General features: G+C 43.0%; 1 long non-coding RNA gene across 1 annotated transcript; it reads left to right on the top strand.

The window, feature by feature from the left end:
• Positions 1–9,960: 9,960 nt before the first annotated feature.
• Positions 9,961–11,547, top strand: LOC134011225 (uncharacterized). Its single transcript, XR_009928397.1, has 2 exons — positions 9,961–10,408; positions 10,911–11,547. It is a non-coding gene; the product is annotated as an uncharacterized LOC134011225 (long non-coding RNA).
• Positions 11,548–13,180: the final 1,633 nt, after the last annotated feature.

Genomic DNA, 13,180 nt, shown 5'->3' with positions numbered 1-13,180 from the left:
CAGAATATGGGTGTGAATGTAGGTGTGGGTTGGATGAGGGTGTAAATGCTTTGTCTGATATGAGAAGAGGGTAGTCTGCTGATCCATGACTTTGTCCCTTGTCTGAAAGATAAACTTTTCTGTAAATAGGGTTTGTGGGTCACTGATGTTGTTGTTTTTAAGTTTGTTTATATACAATAAAATTTCGAATTAAATGTTCTCACTTTTTGTGTTACTCTTCCTGTCTCTCAGAGTTGTCTGTGTGTGTGTGTGTGTTAGTTTATTTTGGAGGTGTTCACCCTTCCCTCCTCAGTTAGTGCTGTGGTAGTCTTGGATGTGTCTACATGACTGTCATCATCATCACACACCAACTATGACTCAACTTTGACTCATGATGGTTTCTGAACAAACGCATGTCAAAAGCATTGAAACATTATATTGAAAAAGAAACTAGGTTTCAGACTAGTGGCTTGGACCAGGTGTATGCTTCCTCCTTCTCATTATATTAGAATATACAAGGAGCAAAACACATTATTACAATGCCACATTAGTGGCGGTGTTGTAATACACAACGCAGACATGGCAGGGGGGTCACAAGGACCCTGAGACAGCGCGAAGGATAAAGAAAATGTTTAACTTTATTTTTTTATCATGAAAAGTTGTCACAACATAGCTGTGGGTCAAAACAACCCTGATACCGCGCGAAGGATAAAGAAAATGTTTCACTTTATTTTTTATTATGAAAAGTTGTCACAACATAGCTGTGGTTCAAACTATTGTAAATATCCTTTGGCCTCTTCTCCAATTGGCCTTGATACAATCTAATATAAAATCAAATGAGAGTGAATAAGAGATAATGGTAGAGGGATGGTGTTCCACTGTTCTGCTTCTCTTTTTCGCCACTCCTATGAAACTTTTCTGGGCACCACTGCTTAGTGGAGTCTAGAATGGCTATTAGGCCAAGGAGTGAAGGTGGGGGCTTGGTCAGCCCACAATGTCCTGAAATGTTGTGTGTGCGTCTCCCCAAGCTCGCGCGTGTGTCAAGGGCTCTGGCCCCTTGTGTGTGTGAGAATTTGGAGCACGCACGCAGAGGAGCAGAGGGAGGATTTGGGGGAAAAGCCCTAGCAATTAGCCAAGCATGCATATTTGAAATATTCACAATAAATCTACTTTTCATCTTACATTCAACTTTTTCTCAGATTTGTGTACTAAGCATTCTGAAGAGTCTTCATTTGAACTTGTGACTGAATCAAAGTATCACTTTTTGACCGGCGGATGTGTAAAGCATTATTTTAGCGTCAGCGATAAATTCAATTACCTTTATTTCAATCATTTTTGGAGATATGAAGTTGCCTTTGCACATGGTAACATGTGGTAGTGTCTTCCTCGTGACATACCAAGTTTGGTGTTAATATCTCAAAGATTTGCTGAAATATGATCCAACTTCCTGTTTGGTTGCTTTGCTGCCGATTTTGATTTGCTGTACCGGACAAACGGTTTTCAGAATCAGAATAGAAAATCAGAAATCCCTAGGATGCCTTTTGTGAGGCTCAGTTTGGAGATAATCTCTGGCAATTTTGAAGAAAATTTGACCAAATATGTAGGAGGAGTAGCGAAAAAACGTGTTTCCTTAATCTTTATTGTACAGAAAAATCCAATATGGCGGCCGTTATAGGTTCTTAAGACTTTTTTGTTCCTCATGAGAAATAAGGCATATGTAATGAATTTCAGAATTTTGGGACTTATGGCCTGCAAATGGCATCACTTTTAAAATTGACATATTGGGGCGTGGCCTGTAGCGCCACCTATTGTCTAAAGTGACCCATGTTTGGTAATGGTCTGCAGTTTCAACGTGCCAAATTTCAAAACTTTTAACAGTTCTGGTCTAGGGGCTGCCATTGACTCCCATGGAACCAGCATTGTAATACTAACAAAAACAATAGGTTCCCTCCTACCGGAGGAACCCTAATAATAATAAGAATACTAACAAAAACAATAGGTTCCCTCCTACCGGAGGAACCCATATAAATATAGCTGCAAGCAGCGATGCGGGTTCCTCCGCAAACTGGCAAAATATTATAAACATGTACACTGTAGAAGATCGAGAGTTGGACAACAAGAGAGCAAAACTACTTCATGTTTGGCCAACAACAATAGGCTGAATGGGGATTTGAACTCATGAGCTTAAGGTTATAAGCAGTACCCGTCCTAGCAAATTTGGCGCGGCGCGGTTGGTGCCCTTTGCTGGTAATGCGGGAGGGTTAATTAATGGATTCACTTCGGAAAATGCCGCCCCCCTCTTCATGCCGCCCTAGGCGGCTGCCTATGTCGCCTATAGGAAGGACCGGCCCTGGTTACAAGTCATCCTCTCTATCCTCTCTGCAACACACCAACTGGTGAGATTTTATTAATAGAAAGGGAAGAGTATTAGCTTTGGTCAGCTTTGAGACAAAGGTTAAGAAACGGTTGACATTTCAAGGTAAAATTGCATGAAATTGCGCATGGTAAATCAGAATGATGTCACCTTGAAGCCAATAAGGTTTGAAAAACCATCAGTGAAAATTATATTTGATTTATTGACACAAAGATATTGAAGCAATGTGGACATTTACATAAATAAACCCCTTTCAGCCATTTTGTATTGCATTTCTCATTCCATTTCACCCTATATAAAAGACACATCTGCCCGCACACTATGCCCATCCATGCTGTTTCCCTCTCTCCCAGCGCATGTCACGCCAAAGCAGAAATGCTGCAGCAGCCGCATGAGGTTTAGATGTAGTAAAGAAATTGCCTCCCACAATCAAACATATTAACCGCAATATTGTTTTCAAACATTCTCAAAGACGACTTAAAAACCGCAGATATTGACTCTCTTCTTAAGTAGATCTCTTTCCAGAATCTCAGCCAATCCACAATCAAGATAGCCTCGTAGGCAACAGGGCTACGGCCCAGCCCACGTTTAGCTCCTTACGAGTATGGCCTGTGATAGTAAAGTTGCAGACTTTCTGTTCCGATTAAACTACACAACATGCACACTCAGGGTGACCAACAAGATTATATTAACGAACAAACAATAACATTACAAACATCTAACTGAACAAACACAACAACTGAAATCTCCGTATGGCTGTTGTAACCGAACTATTTTCCACAAGTCTTATGCGGCATGTCAAAAAGTCGCTTTTTGACATGCCGCACTGAATGCTGGGTACCCAAGAACGCTGACGCTGATAATCTAGCTGTGCTCCGACAGCGTGATTTGAAAAAATCGGGTTGAGGACTTTTTGAGCTATTGAGCCATTTCACGGAGAAGAGGAAAAATAATAATAACTAGAGAGGATACAATTTCTGGGGAAATTGTAGGGTGTGCTTGCTTGCGTCGGTTGCAGATGGGTCCATTTAATAAACAAGCTGAACCCCCTTTGAAACAAGCTATTCTAACCACGTTGTCACCGGCAGTATTTTTCAGATGGAATCGCGATTCAAACAGTACTAGTACCATCTGCTGACTGAAAATATTCCCCCAAACACGTAAATAAGCTTGATATTTATTTAGGGGGAATGGCTAATTAAAAAAAAGTTTGCTGGAAGCGATCATTGTCAGTAACAAAGCCAAAAGCGACTTTTTGGTCTCAGTCTAGAGCCCTGCCTGGAGAAACTGAATTGTGCTACGAGCAAGCTACTGTATCCTAGTGCTAGCTGCTGTTGCTAGCCAAACTACACTGAGGGGATTGTTTGAATGCGACGGAAATTAAAAACTTTCTTTTGACATAAAGTTTAGGCTGTGGCATTGAAGACAGCGATGCACCACACAAGCTTGAGTTTAAATACATTCTTTAATGTGACATTACTTACTGTACATGCAAGTCTTGAATTGCTTAAATGTATAATGCTGCTAGTACACCAAGGCACAATACGATACTTGCTGTGCAACAGTCTATATGCACGTCGTATCTAATGCGTCGTTGCTAACGTGTGCCGACGTTGTGACGTTGAGTACCCGTTCGTTGACATAAGGCACTTTTTTGCCACAAAAACTTAATTTAAACTTAAACCATGCAACGGAACGTAAATAAAAATATGCAACTCAATCGCTACCAAGACGAAACTTTTGACACATACGCTGTCTATGTAGTCCAAATATTGACTGAGGCTTAGGGGTGGGAAAAGAAAGAATAAGAATATGTGAGAGAACAAAGGTTGCGCCCTTGCCGAATGCAAAGCACACCCAATAATACTAATAATAACAATAGGTTTTTTCCTGACGGAGGAATCCTAATAATAATACTAACAACTAGAGAGGGTACAATTTCTGGGGAAATTGTAGGGTGTGCTTGCTTGCGTCGGTTGCACAGGGGTCCGTTTTTGAATGACATTTTTACAACTGATATTTCTGTATATTTTATATAAAAATGCATAGGGCCTACTTATTATTTTTAGAGATTACATAGATTTTGCTGCTCAGTTACAACTCAAAACACGAGTAAAGTGTAGAATGAAATATGATGTCTTGTCATTTCCCCTGCAAGAAGCAGCCTCATAGCTGAATCAAAACGAATAAATTTGGCAGACCGGTCTAAAAATTGACCTAATCTCTATGACTTAAACGTCCTTTTAAGTTTTCCCTTCTCGTGATATTTTCAGGCATTTAGCCTACTCTTATTGCATTCATTCATTAATAAAGAACCCCGTTTGAAGATTATTCTACGACGTTAGCGGCAGTAGAAGATGGAATCGCGATTCAAACAGTACCATCTGCTAACTGAAAATATGCCCCCAAAAACATAAATAAGCTTGACATTTATTTAGTGGAAAATCGCTAATTCATAAAAAGCTCACTGGTAGCGATCATTGTCAGTAACAACGCAAAATGCGATATAGCCCTGTGTGGAGAAGCTGCCCCGGTAAATTGTACTACTACATTACAGTACTAGACTACTGCTGTGTTCGTCTTGGTAGCGATTGCGTTGGTTGAATTCGATTTAACGTTTCGTTGTACGGTTTAGGCTCAAATTAATTATTTTCATGAACAGATTGACAAAGATTAGGCTGTGGCAATGAAGTTCAGGTTAGTAGTTAGATAGACTTTTGATTTAAGTAAGGGGAGTGCCGAACATGTTCTGTTGCCGTTTGACTTCCTACAGCTGTGTAGATGTTTTTGTAGTGTCTCGGGTAGGCTACAGCGTTGCAGTGAGCAACACTGGTTTGAAACCACAGGTAATGATAATTTCACCCACAAATCGTTTACTTGTAATGTAATGTCATAATAAATCCTACAACGAAAATGTATTTGTGAGGAATGTTTATTTTAACGATTGAAACCAGATGCATCATAGACCACTGTAGTATGTGTTGCCCGGGCAACAGAGGCTAATGTCATGATGCTAATACTTCAGTGAAATAGTAGACTACCGTTTCCGAAAGTAGATGTGGGCCTACTTCCTTAATAATATCAGCTAATATTGTACATTACATTTCACAATTGTGTTTCACATCACAAAGTAAAATGAGTAAATAGTTATCACCCTGGCCTCTTTGCTTGTGGCGTTTCTGCAGCTGCCTTGCAAGTAAAGCTATAGTTAGCCTAGCTATCCCCCAAGTTAACAGATGCGAAACGAATGTTCTGCTACAGGTAGTCACGCGTGTTTTCGTGACGTTAGTGACGTAGGGACGTTAGTAACGTCAGTAACTGTGGCTAGCAAATTAGCCACCGTTAGCTTCACTTTTCACCACAAAAACGCAATTTCTACTTAAACCATGCAACGGAACGTAAATCCCAATAGAAGCAACTCAATTGCCACCAAGACGAAACTTTTGACACCTAGGTTGTCTATGTAGGCCAAATATTGACTAAGTTTTAGGGGGGCAAAAAGAATAATAATAATAATATATATGTGAGAGAACAAAGGTTGTGCCCTTGCCGAAGGCAAAGCACACCCAATAACAATAGGTTTCCTCCTGACGGAGGAATCCTAATAATACTAACAATAACAATAGGTTTCATCCTGGGGGGTATTTCAGAAAGCAGGTTATGCAACCCCTCCCTGAGTCACCACCTTACCGCGGTGGAGGGGTTTGCGTGTCCTAGTGATCCTGGAAGCTATGTTGTCAGGGGCTTTATGCCCCTGGTAGGGTCAGCCAAGGCAAACAGGTTCCAGGCGAAGGAACAGACAAAGCGTGGCTCAAAAACCTACCATGAAGAAAACAAACAATGGCCCCTGCCCGGAGGGTGTGCTCCAACTTTAGGGGGATCACACTCCTCGGATCTGAGGCCGAATGTCTTGGACACTCGGGTGAGGAGAGGGGCGGAGCTGTCAACTGATCACCACCTGGTGGTAATTTGGCTACGATGGTGGGGGAAGACGCAGCTTCAACTCCCACCTCCGGGAGAGCTTTGATCATGTCTCGGGGGAGGCCGGGGACATTGTGTCCGAATGGGCCATGTTCCGGGCCTCCACTGTTGAGGCGGCTGACCGGAGCTGCGGACGCAAAGCGGTCGGTGCATGTCGCGGCGGTAACCCTCGGACCCGGTGGTGGACGCCGGAGGTGAGGGAAGCCGTCAAGCTGAAAAAGGAGGCCTATCGGACTTTGTTGGCTAGTAGGACTCCAGAGGCAGCTAATGTGTACCGGCAGGCCAAGCGGAATGACGCTTTGGCGGTCGCGGAGGCAAAAACCCGGGCGTGGGAGGAGTTCGGCGAGGCCATGGAGAATGACTTCCGAACGGCTTCGAAAAGGTTCTGGACCACCATCCGGCGACTCAGGAGGGGGAAGCAGTGCACTGTCAACGCTGTATATGGTGGGGATGGTGCGCTGCTGATCTCGATGGGGGACGTCCTGGATCGGTGGAAGGAATACTTTGAAGACCTCCTTAATCCCACCAACACGCGTTCCGATGTGGAGGCAGAGTCTGGGAACATTGGGGGGGCCCTTCTATCTCTGGGGCTGAGGTCGCCGAGGTGGTTGAAAAGCTCCGCGGTGGCAGGGCCCCTGGGGTGGATGAGGTCCGCCCGGAGTTCCTTAAGGCTCTGGATGTTGTAGGGCTGTCTTGGTTGACACGACTCTGCAACATCGCGTGGACATCGGGGACAGTGCCTCTGGACTGGCAGACCGGGGTGGTGGTTCCCCTCTTTAAAAAGGGGGACCGGAGGGTGTGCTCCAACTTTAGGGGGATCACACTTCTCAGCCTCCCTGGGAAAGTCTATTCAGGGGTTCTGGAGAGGAGGGTCCGTCGGATTGTCGAACCTCGGATTCAGGAGGAGCAATGTGGTTTTCGTCCTGGCCGTGGAACTGTGGACCAGCTCTATACCCTCGGCAGGGTTCTGGAGGGTGCATGGGAGTTAGCCCAACCAGTCTACACATGTTTTGTGGATTTGGAAAAGGCGTTCGACCGTGTCCCTCGGGGGCTCATGTGGGGGGTGCTCCGGGAGTACGGGGTACCGGACTCCCTGATCGGGGCTGTTCGGTCCCTGTACGACCGGTGCCAGAGTTTGGTCCGCATTGCCGGTAGTAAGTCAAACTTATTCCCGGTGAGGGTTGGACTCCGCCAGGGCTGCCCTTTGTCACCGATTCTGTTCATAACTTATATGGACAGAATTTCTAGGCGCAGCCGGGGCGTTGAGGGGGTCCGGTTTGGTGACCTCAGGATCAGGTCGTTGCTTTTTGCAGATGATGTGGTCCTGTTGGCTTCATCGGGCCGTGACCTTTAGCTCTCACTGGAGCGGTTCGCAACCGAATGCGAAGCGGCTGGGATGGGAATCAGCACCTCCAAATCTGAGGCCATGGTTATCGACCGGAAAAGGGTGGAGTGCAATCTCCGGGTCGGGGAGGAGATCTTGTCCCAAGCGGAGGAGTTCAAGTATCTCGGGGTCTTGTTCACGAGTGAGGGAAGGATGGAGCGTGAGATCGACAGGCGGATCGGTGCGGCGTCCGCAGTGATGCGGGCTCTGCATCGGCCCGTCGTGGTGAAGAAGGAGCTGAGTCGAAAGGCGAAGCTCTCTATTTACCAGTCGATCTACGTTCCTACCCTCACCTATGGTCACGAACTGTGGGTAGTGACCAAAAGAACGAGATCGCGAATACAAGCGGCCGAAATGAGTTTTCTCCGCAGAGTGTCCGGGCTCTCCCTTAGAGATAGGGTGAGAAGCTCGGTCATCCGGGAGGGGCTCAGAGTAGAACCGCTGCTCCTCCGCGTCGAGAGGGGCCAGTTGAGGTGGCTCGGGCATCTGATAAGGATGCCTCCTGGAAGAAAGCTTTATTGCTTGCGGCCGGCCCACAAGGAGACAAAAACATCACACGCCATTGTGCTACAAAGTTTGTCTGGTTCACAAGTCTTCAGGTAAGACCATTTATTGGTGAGAAGTCTCCTCCCCTGCATATCAGCTGTCAATATGATCGATCCCAGAGACAGAGTGCGCGTGCACGTGGAAACTTACAGAGTTCTCCGACCCAAGGCTTGACCATATGATTCACTCAACACAGATAAGGTTTATTGCACCTCTAGTATGATAATGGTCAACCTAGGTCAGTTTGTTTACGTAAGCCTAGTGTCATCTATAGGTCATGTGGGGAGACTGCTCTCTACTGACAAAGGAATGCTAGCACCAGTATTTTCAGAATATAACCTTACATTCTAAATTTCTCCGACATTTCTTAAGAACAAATGTAAGAAATCACTTAGGAAGATATTGGTTTATGAGGCCCATTGGGATGACTGGGTTGCTGCTGTAAAGAATAGGTTACTCATAGTGCATTAAAAAGGTTGTTTGGGTTGCCATAATTTGTCATGGAAGGGAAATTCAAATCCTTAGGTTACTGCAATGAATTTGCGCAACAGGCAAAGGATCCACCTGAATAATCAATATACTTCATTAGAGCTAACTCGGTTGTGAATCTGATACTACCATGCATAGACTACAAGTAGCTAGCTACTGTGGTGAACCCAGGGCCGGATTAACAATTCTCTGTGCCCTGGGCAACAAGGCTTAAGCCCCCCCCCCCCAACCCCCCCGTGTTTGATGTGATGCTAGTTACGGATTTCAAAAATTAATGCGACCGATTTTTTGGGGCCTTTATTTGAGCGCATAATAGTTTTTTGATCTTTATGTAAAATAAACATTTTACAAGCCGCTTTTCAATTGGTAAAATCTTGTCAGACAGTAGGTAAGAAAGTAACAGCTAGCTGGCGTCAGTTACTTGTAAAATGCATAGATAATGTTTAACAGTAAAATCTCAATCTAGCTTGCACCTAACTAAGTTAAAACATTTGAGTGTGCTAACATTAGCAATAACGTCAGCAAGTTTGAGGTGTATGCATAGGCTAACCATTAAATTAGCAACACATTTCCCCTATTTAACAATGATTAAACTTACCTGAAAGTGATGCACGGGCACCATCTCGCAGTCTCTTTCTTTCTTTTTTCCTTCCCCTGACTCCTGTTATCGTTTTAAGCCCATTTTAGAAAAGTTGACCTAGCCTACTGTCAAAGTTCGTCAGCCCACAGAGGGAAGGGCACCCACAGCGAGCTTGGGAAATTGAGTGTGTAGCCTATTTGTTTTGTTTGGGGGCACCCATCCCCTAACCCATCGTAACTTTTTGTGAGCATTTAAATACATCTCTTGTTCTGCCTGTTTTGTAATATACGTGTCTAATATTTCTATACTAAAATAATATCGGTATTATAAGTATTATAACTATGATGATTTTTCAGTTGGCTATTTTTTGGTGCCCCCTCAGGAGTATGGAGGACCAAACCTGCCAAAATTTAAAATAAATAAATAAATGTATAAATAAATGTATTTATACATAAAAAAAATGTAAATATATACAAATAAATGTATGAAAACATCTTAATTACGTATTTATTTATTTACATGGCCATTTATTTCTGTATTTATTTATTTTTTTATTTATTTATTTCTGTGTACATTTATTTCTGTATTTATTTATTTCTGTATTTATTTATTTCTGTGTACATTTATTTCTGTATTTCCTTGTCCTTAAGCTAATGAGGTAAGCTGTCAATCAATGTATGTCACGGTGTCACCTTAACCCCATTGGTTGATCGGTATCAGAGTGCGAAGATGGACTTTCCATGCCTGGGGTTGCTATGACTACCTTAGTAAACAAAAGACTGCACACACGCAATAGATAGCGAGATATGAGAGTTTTGGCTAGCTAACCTTGCTAAAAAAAGTGCTAGTCAAGATGTTTAACTTTTTCGCGTTGAGGCTCTGGATACCAATTTGTACCATTTAGCTGCCTGCAGAGTCATAAAGAGAAAGAGTTGCGTCAATTGCCTTTACGTTCATGGTACTGTACTGTACTGTAGGCTAGTTAGAACTAGAGCGAGCTAGCATCAGTTTCAAACACAGCAGCATCGTCGTTGAGGAACAGTTGTACTGTACTGTATGATGGAGTTGTGCCAAGGTAAGAATGTGGAAGTTCTTGGCCCATTTTCTGGCATCTAGTACATTTAACATTTCAGTATCTTAAAGTGCCGAGATTTTTTGATGCTAGCTAGACATGTAGAAGCCAGAACGTAGCAAAAACAATGTGCTACGAAGTGAGTGATGACCTGTTTATGTAATGATCAGTGTAGCTAGATAATTTAGTGCACTATTTATATTTATTGAGAAACTAATGCCTACAAACAAGTTTGTGTGAGAGGAAAGCTGTATTTAATTATTAATCCTAACTGTGGTCGCTTATTTGCACCATAGTCTGGGGGTTGGTACAGTAAGAAATTGGATGATATTATACAGTGTCAAGGAACCATCAAAGAACATAGTACAACATGGTTAATCTATTCATAAAGTGAATGTTTACTAAGCAAACTATGAGTTAGAGACCATTGTAACATTCAGTCCATCATGTGATTATCATTACAGCTTACTGTCTGTTTATGTGTGTGTGTCTATGGCCCTTGCAGTCTGGCATTGCTACTGATGTTGATGTGAGCTGAAAAGGAGGCCCAGTGCCTTGGAGGTGGATGTCAGACCACTGGACGAAGGAGCGCTGGATGGGAGACCACTAGTTGAAGGAGCGCTGGATGGGAGACCACTGGATGAGAGATTTCTGGATGAGGGAAAATGTGATGGAGTGGGCTGTCTTATATTTAAACCACAGTATTTTTGTCATTACTATGCTTTTAATTGTGGTCGTTATTGAGTTATATTGAGTTTGCTCCTGTAGACTTTAGCAAACCACCTCTTTCTCCTCTCACTATCAGCTGGGAAGCCGTAGCCTACATCACGACTCCCTATTTGGAGCATGCAATACATCCCCATGCATCACACCCAACCATTATGAAATCCAAGATGCTAGGTGCAAGACCAAGACAGCGCGGTGTAGACAAAAGCGTTACCTTTATTGTGTCACCCTTTACACTCTTTTCATAGCAGAGACTAAAATAACATGTGTACATATTTGAATAGTCATGTTGACTATCATGTAGTTGTACTGTAGCCTTTCACAACCAAGTCCTTGAGGTTTAATCATTGTGCACTACACATGCATAAAATGATACTATATAGTAGGGAAAGATTAAATAAAGATGCAGAACAAACTACTTGTTTCCAAGTTACATTTAATGACAACACATGAAGGGTATGAAGAGATTCTTAAAGAGATTCTTGAAGACATTCTTAAATTGGAATACAGCTCCTATTGCATCGGTTGATTTTCAAAATCCTGTTGATAATGACATGTGCAGCACGCTCCCTTACAAATGCACTGCTTGAACTATGAGTATCGGTGTACCTCAGTAAATTAGAATATTGTGGAAAAGTTTGTTTATTTTGATTAGTAAATTCAAAAGTTGAAACTCATATATTATACAGATGCATTACACACACAGTGAAATACTTCAAGCGTTCATTTTAATTTTGATGATTCTGACTTTCATCTAATGAAATCCCAAAATTCAGTATCTCAGAAAATTAGAATATTACACAAGACCAATAAACCTAAGGATTTTTAATACAGAAATGTCAGCCGACTGGAAAGTATGTTCATATAGGCATTCAATACTTGGTCTGGGTTCCTTTTGCATGAATAATTGCATCAATATGGCATGGAGGCGATCAGCCTGTGGCACTGCTGATGTGTTATGGAAGCCCAGGTTGCTTTGATAGCGGCCTTCAGCTCGTCTGCACTGTTGGGTCTGGTGTCTCTCATCTTCCTCTTGACAATACTCATAGAGTCTATGGGTTCAGGTCAGGCAAGTTTGCTGACCAATCAAGTGATACCATGGTCATTAAACCAGGTTCTGTTACTTCTGGCAGTGTGGGCAGGTGCCAAGTCGTGCTGGAAAATGAAATCAGCATCTCCATAAAGCTTGTCAATGGAAGGAAGCATGAAGTGCTCTAAAATGTCCTGGTAGACGGCTGCATTGACTTTGGACTTGATAAAATTGTGGACCTACCAGCAGATTACATGGCTCTGCAAATCATCACTTGGAAACTTCAAACTGGACTTCAAGCAACTTGGATTCTGTGCCTCTCCACTTTTCCTCCAGACTCTGGGACTTTTATTTCCAAGTGAAATGCAACATTTACTTTAATCTGAAAAGAGGATCTTGGACCACAGAGCACAAAGTCCTTTCCCTTTTCTCCGGTTCTGGAGTGGCTTGACACGAGGAATGCGACAGTTGTAGCCCATGTCCTGGATACATCTGTGCGTGGTGGCTTTTGATGCACTGACTCCAGCCTCAGTCCACTCCTTGTGAATTTCCCCCAAATTATTGAATGACCGTTGCTTCACAATCCTCTCAAGGCTGCAGTTATCCCTGTTGCTTGTGCACCTTTTTCTACCACAATTTTCCCTTCCACTCAACTTTCTATTAATATGCTTGGATACAGCACTTTGGGAACAGCCAGCGTCTTTAGCAATGACCTTTAGTGGATTACCCTCCTTGTGGAGGGTGTCAATGATTGTCTTCAGGACAGCAGTCTTCCCCATGACTGTGTAGCCTACTGAACCAGACTTAGAGACCATTTAAAGGCTTAGGAAACCGTTACAGGAGATAATCAGCTGATTAGAGTAGGACATCATGAGTCTTTAAAAAAGTTAAATATTGTAGACTCATGATGTCCTACTCTAATCAGCTGTATTCCAATTTAAGAATGTCTTCAAGAATCTCTTTAAAAATCTCTTCATACCCTTCATGTGTTGTCATTAAATGTAACTTGGAAACAAGTA

The sequence above is a fragment of the Osmerus eperlanus genome, chromosome 24, assembly GCF_963692335.1.
Source record: "Osmerus eperlanus chromosome 24, fOsmEpe2.1, whole genome shotgun sequence".
Classification (NCBI taxonomy): Eukaryota; Metazoa; Chordata; class Actinopteri; order Osmeriformes; family Osmeridae; genus Osmerus; species Osmerus eperlanus.
The sequence above is the reverse complement of the archived record's forward strand: the minus strand, read 5'-3'. Positions and strand labels throughout refer to the sequence as shown.